General features: G+C 32.6%; 1 long non-coding RNA gene across 1 annotated transcript; it reads left to right on the forward strand.

Annotated features, from left to right (window-relative positions):
* Positions 1 to 501: 501 nt before the first annotated feature.
* LOC118761620 lies at positions 502 to 7912 on the forward strand. The gene is made up of 3 exons (XR_004997515.1): positions 502 to 512; positions 4063 to 4064; positions 7828 to 7912. It is a non-coding gene; the product is annotated as an uncharacterized LOC118761620 (long non-coding RNA).
* Positions 7913 to 8873: the final 961 nt, after the last annotated feature.

Below are 8873 nucleotides of genomic sequence, written 5' to 3' on the forward strand. Positions count from 1 at the left end.
ATTATTATATATATATATATATATATATATTATATATATATATACATATATATAAACAACCTCGCCCGGACTTGTGTCTAGGAGGGTAACTTTCTAGGTGCAATCCCATGGTCTGTGTCGTGACCGAAGGATATCCTATATATATATATACATATATATATACATATATATATATATACACATATCTATATCTATATCTATATATATATATACATATATATATACATATATATATATATATACATATATACATATATATATATAATATGAACATAATATATGTATATATATATACATGTATTTATATATATACATATATATATATACATATCTATATCTATATATATATATATATATATATACATATATATATACATATCTTTATATATAAAAGTGAGGTTGTGTGCTGTCTGTCTCCTACGATTTAGATTCCTAACTACTCCCACATTTTGCGGTGCAGTTTAACCAAAAGCGGGTATCTTATAGTCGTGGTTCATATCGAGCCCTTCTCGGTATTAGCACGCGTCTACGATGAGTCTACGATTTTTAAAATAATTTACCATCAATTTTTCCCATTTTTAATGCATTTTTGGCATATTTAAGGGAAGTAACTCTCTAAAAAATTATTAAATCTCAGAACGTAAAAAGCTACAGTAACACCCCCCCTTGGCTATTATACTTTACATCTCTAAAAATGCTTATGTAGTTATTTCCCTTACAAACCCGAGCAACGCCGGGCGATACTGCTAGTATATATATATATTCATACTTATATATTGTTATATATATATAAGTATATGTTATATGTATATATATATATATATTATATATATATATATATATATATATATATAGATATATATATGCATATATATGTATATATATATATATGTGTTGTATATATAGTTATATATATGTATGTATATATATATGCATATATATATATGAATATATGTATATATATATATACATGCATATAAATGCATGTATATATTTTTATATATATATATATTCCTTAATATAAAATAGTAGGATGTGATCTGAGGAAAACTGGGCTGCTATAACTATCAGGTCGCTCGCTCACGCACAGGTTTTTGTCTTATTGGCTCGAAACTAACTTTGATTTTTCCCCATGTAGTCCTAGACTAATCACCGTTGAAAAAACTACGCTGAAAGATGTTCCGGTGTGACAACTTCGTCGTTTGTTTTTCCGGGCGTATGCTGTAATCTTTATGCGATTTATATATAATCTTTATGTGTGTAGTTTGTGAGAGCCAATCAATAATTGAACTGTTTTGTGTGATTGCCAAACCTTCATGTTTCTGCCTGTATAAAGGCTTATGTTAAAAAACTTTGCCACGGCTGCAGTACGTCTGTTGTATTATGCAGGCAAATAAAGTAGCGAGCGGACAGAATCGTTAGCGTGTCGGACAAAATGCTTGGTAGTATTTCTTCCGATTCCTTACGTTTTTGAGTTCAAATTCTGCCAAGGTAGACTTTGCTTTCCATCCTTTCAAGGTTGATTAAATGAGTATCAGCTGAGCACAAGAGTTGATGTAATCGCCTTTCCCTCTATCCTAAAAATTGCTGACCTTGTGCCAAAATTTGAAACCTTTATTTATGTCAATATATAGATTTCAGGCAAAAGCAGGACGACGAACTGGCAGAATTGTTTGTATGCTGGACAAAATGCTTAGCGTCATTTCATCCGTTTTATGTTCTATGTTGAAATTTCGCTTGAGGTCGACTTTGCCTTTCACATCCTTTCGGAATCGACAAAACAATTACCAGCTAAGCACTGGGGCCGATATAATTGACTATCCCCTTACCCCGAAATTACTGGCTTTGTGCCAACATTTGGAACCAATATATAGATTTCAGACAAATGTGTAAAACTGTGTTAAAACAAAAATAGGTCTAATACTTCTTTGAATTAACTGTTTTCCTACCCACTAACTTATTTTGTTTGATATACTTTATTAAAATATTTTTATTTCAATGACAGTACATACATTTCTAGAAATTACGAGGCTGCAAGCAGAGAAATGAAATAGCTCAATTGAAAGAACGTTAGACTGAAGATTTAAAGAGCAATGGATAGATTGTTGGTTCGAAAAGTTGAAATTAGAACTAATCGAAATTCCTCTCATGGAATTGAGCTGAAGATCCATTTCACCGAGAATTTTTCTTTAATACTGAGACACATGTCGTTGGCACGTTACTAAAGACTCCAGATAAAAGTCTTTTATCTGGAGTCTATATCTGAAACGTGGCGGTAATTTTGACTTCCTTGTTATTAACAAGGAAGGTTAACTTTATCTGTTAGTAAGAACTGAAATCATTATTACTATTAATGAAGCACTCGAAAATCTTACTGTGCTATTACTACAGCGTGATATTAATTTCAAATTTTGATACAAGGCCAGAAATTTCGGCTGAGGGAGTAAGTCGCTTACATAGATCCCTAGTGCTCAACTGGTACTCATTTTATCGACACCGAAAGGATGAAAGACAAAACCGACCTCTGCAGAGTTTGAACTCAGAACGTAAAGACGGACGAATGCCCGGCGCGCTAACGATTTTGCCAGCTCTCCGCCTATAGCAGCATAATATTTCTATTATGGCAAAGCCATTTGATAGACTAGCAACGGCGAGAACACAATGCAATGCCAGTTGACAGAATATAATTAACTATTCCTTCTACCTATTTACAACTAAGTGAATTAAACCAGTGAGAGTTAAGTCTCTTGACTATAGAAACAGTATTGCATTGATGATAGCATACGAATCATCGACCTTATAGCCGTTACTCTGGCACAATATTGACTCGGGCAGCTGCAAATCTCTCACAGTATTCTTCGTTTCTTTTATTAAGCAGTCTATGTTCTGTTTTCTTAACCAACTATCAAGTATATCAATCAATATTGATTGTATTCAGTATAAAAATTATGGACAACAATAGTTTCAAACTACATTAATCGAATGCACAAATTTTGACAAGAATTCTCTATAATAAAAACTCCATTAATATAACATTGGAAAGTTATTTAATTATCTCTCTGATGCTGCTTACATCTTTATGCTAATTAGTACCTATTCTAATTAATAGCCGAATAATGCCTTCTTTATATCATATAAATCTGACTTTTGTATGTGAAGTAAAATGGCGGTTATACATAATCTATACTTTAACAACGAGAACTCAATAATGGATTCTTTAGTAATGCGAAATTTATTACATTTAATTCTATTTCTAAAGAGTTCGAGTTTGTCCCGTCTCTTACATTATTCCATTGCTGTATATAAAGATATACATCGCCATGATATGGCGGCTATATCTTCAAATGTAAATTAATACAAAATTTATGAATATACCTATAATTACATGAAATGGTTATACAATGCTGCATGAGAAATCTGTGTTAAATAATTATTTCAGCTGTTCCTAACCTGTGCTTAATACACTTAACTCTCAAATAACCCAGTCTGTCTAGATGTAAACTGCCAATGCAGAGAAGGAACAACTTATAGCTGTAAGCACTGATATCACTGTAAAACTGAGGAAAATGTTGTCAGTTTCAAGCGTTCAGTTCAACACCTCCTGGGACTATATAGCATGAAAAGAAACATATTCCCTCCAAATCACAGAGTCTTATTAGTCAATAACTTACATACAAGTGGTTGTGGCTCCCATGACTTACCTTGTTTGGGTGCCACTGCAGACTGCCCATCCAGAGTCTCAGCTTAGGCTAGGATCATAGAAGAAACACCTCACAACACTTCAATCTTACCAAAGGCATATCAATCTTACAATACTTCAACAAATACAGGGTGTCCGTACATTATCTTTACTACTTCCACAATTTGTTGTATCTGTTTATTGCGTGCACTTCTCTATTGAGAAGTGTTCTATTGTTTTTAATAAAACTTTATTTGTTTGCCAATGTGTTTTCTAATAAACTCTGCTGAGTTATCTTAATTTTTCTTTTTTTCAGAACTTTTAAAATTGTAAAGGTCATTTACGAACACCCTATATATATTGATAGCTGCTTGCTTCGGGAGGAGTTTTAAAGTGACATTTTAGAATTTCGTTATTTACTAAAAGATTATTCTTCCTAAGGACCCCTTATTTAGAATTTTCGGAAAGAACTTTCCTTTGTTCATTATTCGTTGCTTAAGTTACCAATTTCTTCTTCATTTCTTTTATCATTCTTCTCTGTCTTATCTGTAGTTGCCTTTTCCGGCATCCTTAGTCATCATTGAGAGTTGCTATAGGTAATCTTCATTTCATAGGCTTCTAATATAGATTGGGATTTTTTGGAGGTTTTACTCTCATGCTGTTCTTTTTAAAGTCTTATATGACTATTTCGATATGAGTATTTCATTATAAACATCTAAGAGAAACATTAGAAGTTAACATGACTGTTAGAAAAAATTCCAAGAAGTAGTGGGAATTTTTTGAAAAATCACAATTAAGAATTTGGGGGAAAAGATTTTCAATGACCATTCGCAGCCAAGAAGATTTCATTGACCGTTTTCCGAGACAATAAAATAACTGGCCTTTTCCCATTTTTTATCCACCAAACACGGCCTCATTAAGAGTTAGGTGTATGATGTACTTGACTTGGGATTAGTTTGAAAGTAAGATCACTGAGTTTGGCTATACTGGATATTAGTGAAATAATGATTTCCTGCAAACAATCACGCAAACGTTTTTGAAGACTATGAGATATACACAACCTTCGGTCAGTTTGGAGTGAGAAGAATAGTAGATTTGGTTTCGGAAAGGTTTAGATGTCGATGTACGATCTATCTTCCTGAAAATGTTAAGTTGGTGGCTCCGAACGTGATCAGCAGTTTATGATTCGACTGGAATACAGCCACTAGAATTCTTCAGACGTCTAGAATTTGTTGTTAGTGGTAATACTCTGACAGGAATAGCATCTTAGCCGCACACTGCCATTTTAAGGGAATCTCTGACAGAGGAGATGTAAAAATCCTGGATCTACTCGGGGAGTTCCAACTATGAATCAAGTTAAATTTGGATTACCTGAATATGCCAGTGAGAACTTGAATACAAATCATTACTCTTTAAAGCAATACATCCATTTTCAGCATTATTCTTCTCCATTCATAATATGTCATTGTAACCAGCCTATTTCAGAATACAGTTGTAAAATTTTTAGTATGTTATTAACAAGGAAGGTTAACGATTTTGCCTGCTCGCCGCCTATAGCAGCATATTTTTATTATGGCAAAGCCAGTTGATAGACTAGCAACGCGAGAACGCAATGCAATTCCAGTTAATAGAATATAATTAACTATTCCTTCTACCTATTTACATCTAAATGAATTAAACCAGTGAGAGTTAAGTATCTTGACTATAAATACAGCATTGCATTGATGATAGTTTTTGGAATGACTTTGTTGGTTTTGTTTGGAAGAATTAATGTTTTCCTTTCAGCAGACTACTGGTTGTTGATCTTTTGGCTTGCTCATCAGTTTATTGGATGCTTCTACTATATTCCAGTGAGTACTGGTCAGGTATTTCAGTTAGAAATTAGAGACCTTATCAAGGAACTTTTCAGTTGTATGCAGTTCTTAACATATTTCGGGATTCCTTGACAACTAGGATAAGCCAACTTGCAATATTTTTGTATTCACTTTTTTGTTTAATTTTCGTTTCCATAACTCACACTTGCTATTTATAGTTCTGAAGCGTATTGTCTATTGCGTTGATATGTAATAGGAACGTAATATTTAAAGTATTATCCATTGTTCCTAGGTTCTCTTTATTAATTTTTGTGACGCCAATAGTAGTACATTGGTCTTTTGTATTCGGATAAAGCCTTTTCAAGGAACACCGCTTCTAATCCATGCGGTTCGTCATTATCGTGATCACACCACCTAGTTAATTGATTTAAGTGTAGACGTAGCTGATTTGTTTTTAAATAGACTTTGTATGCGATAGCGATATTTAATGGATAAACTAAATGACTATTGGATTTGTGTCAATATTTTTTTTTATGCTGGTTTTGGTTTGGGTGATGTTATTGCATTATTTCAAATCTTTTATGAAAATAGATGCCTACACGTCCATATTGCTATCCAACCAGGTTTTATTATTATTATTATTATTATTGTTATTATTATTATTATTATTATTATTATTATTATTATTATTGTTATAATTGTTATTGCTGTCGTCGTCGTCATCGTCATCGTCATCGTCATCGTCATCATCATCATCATCATCATCATCATCATCATCATCATCATCATCATTATTATCATCACCATTATTATTATCATCATTATTATTATCATTATCATCATTATCATTATCATTATTATCATTATTATTATCATTATTATTATCATTATTATTATCATTATTATCATCATTATTATCATCATTATTATCATCATCTCATCATCATCATCATCATCATCATCATCATCATCATCATCATCATTATTATTATTATTATTATTATTATTATTATTATTATTATTATTATTACTATCATTATCAAGACAGCGAGCTGGCAGAATCGCTAGTGCGCTGGACGAAATGCTTAGCAGTATTTCACCCGTCGCTGCGTTCTGAGTTCAAATTCCACCGAGGTCGACTTTGCCTTTCATCTTTTCGGGGTCGATAAATTAAGTACCAGTGAAACATTGGAGTTGATATAAACGACTAGTCTCCTTCCCCAAAATTTCGGACCTTGTGCCTCTAGTAGAAAGGATTATTATTATTATTATTATTGAGTGAGAGAGCAATGCATACCATCAATGTGACACTGAAGTAGAAATATTCTAAACCCAATATAGCCATCATGACTACTATTATTATTATCATTATTATTATTATTATTATTATTATTATTATTATTATTATTATTATTATTATTATTATTATTATCTATATATTAATACGCTTGTACTGTCGGTGTTTGTTACGCTAAGAGTGATAAGTCAGGATTAAATTCGAGAAAGAAAAAAGGACGATATATTATCTATATATAATATCGGAAAGTGTTGTAACGGATATATTTCACATATACTTCCACACAATAACTTAATATATACTTATATTAATACTTAAATGTCTGTCTGCCTTTCTCTCTCTCTCCCTTTTTTTCTTTCTCTCTTTCTATCATATGAAATATACCTGACGTATTCTACAGATTTACATAACCCACCTGGATCCAGTGAAAACTTCACGGAAAACATAAAAAATGTAAGCATCTTTAAATAGTGACCATATTTAATTATTGCATAATTTTTATTATTTTTGTGTTATACTACAAATAATCATACATTTTCATACAATATAATTTTATATATTTTCAATTCAACATTTCATAGCCTGCACATTGCACAAACCTCATTTCCACATCCCCGGGAGGTGTAAGCTTTGATATTCTTTTTTTTGTTTTTTGTTTTTCACTGGATACATAAATATGATACATCTGAAATAATTAATCCATAATTATTGAAAATATTGAATAATAAACAAAAACTTACATAACATTCCCAATTTTTTTCCTCTGGACACAATTTACGTTCAGCCTATGAAAATTAAAAATGGTGGGATGCGACCGTAAACTTCCAGAAGTAAAGATTTGTCACGGAAACATGTAGTGTAGCTAAAGCTATTTTAACTTTGCATTATATTCCTGCATATAATTTATAACTTTGCATATAATTCATCGTAGTATAGTTACAAATGATTACATATAATTCGCTTTAGCATTTTATATATTAATACGCTTCTACCGTCGGTGTTTGTCACGCTAAAGGACTGTTTTCTTATATCACAAGTTCAACCATTCTTAAAAATGGAATAGAGAATAAGTCAACAAAGAGCGGCAGCAAGAGAGCGACAGAGAAGACGATGACAAAGGTTACCAGCAGAAGTGAGGCAAGAAATCCGTGTCCGTATTCGAGAACAAATGCAAGAAATGAGGAATAATATGAACCAAGAGGAGAGAGAACGTTATCTTCAGAATAGAAGAAACAGAAATCAAGAGAGAAGAAATAACATGAATCCCGAGGAGAGAGAAGCTTATCTACAGAATATAAGAAACAGAGTTCAACAGTTCAACAGGCGCAGGAGTGGCTGTGTGGTAAGTAGCTGGCTTACCAACCACATGGTTCCGGGTTCAGTCCAACTGCGTAGCATCTTGTGCAAGTGTCTTCTACTATAGCCCCGGGCTGACCAATGCCTTGTGAGTGGATTTGGTAGACGGAAACTGAAAGAAACCTGTCGTATATATGTATAAATATATATGTGTGTGTGTGTGTATATATATGTTTGTGTGTCTGTGTTTGTACCCCTAGCATTGCTTGACAACCGATGCTGGTGTGTTTACGTCCCCGTCAATTAGCGGTTCGGCAAAAGAGACCGATAGAATAAGTACTGGGCTTACAAAGAATAAGTCCCGAGGTCGATTTGCTCGACTAAAGCCGGTGCTCCAGCATGGCCGCAGTCAAATGACTGAAACAAGTAATAGAGTAAAAGAGTAAAAGAGTGAAGAAATGCCATAAATGAAGATCAACCTTCAGGATTCCATATTGGTGATATGAATGTTATTTGTCGATACTGTGGACCTCTAAAATTCTCAAGAGAGATCCTGAATTGTTGTCACAATGGAAAAGTATTAATTTATTAATAAATATAACATAAAGGATAATAGAATTTTTCGTTAACCTAAATAGTGCGAATTAAACAGTTTTGATTAAATGATAATTATTCGTTGTACGATATTTAAATTATCCGTGAATTCTTCACAGGTCCAACTAGTTACTACTACTACTACTAGCACGCATGGCCAAACGCAACCAAAACGCTCTAATATATATATGTG

Source organism: Octopus sinensis, unplaced genomic scaffold, assembly GCF_006345805.1.
Source record: "Octopus sinensis unplaced genomic scaffold, ASM634580v1 Contig15782, whole genome shotgun sequence".
Lineage (NCBI taxonomy): Eukaryota > Metazoa > Mollusca > Cephalopoda > Octopoda > Octopodidae > Octopus > Octopus sinensis.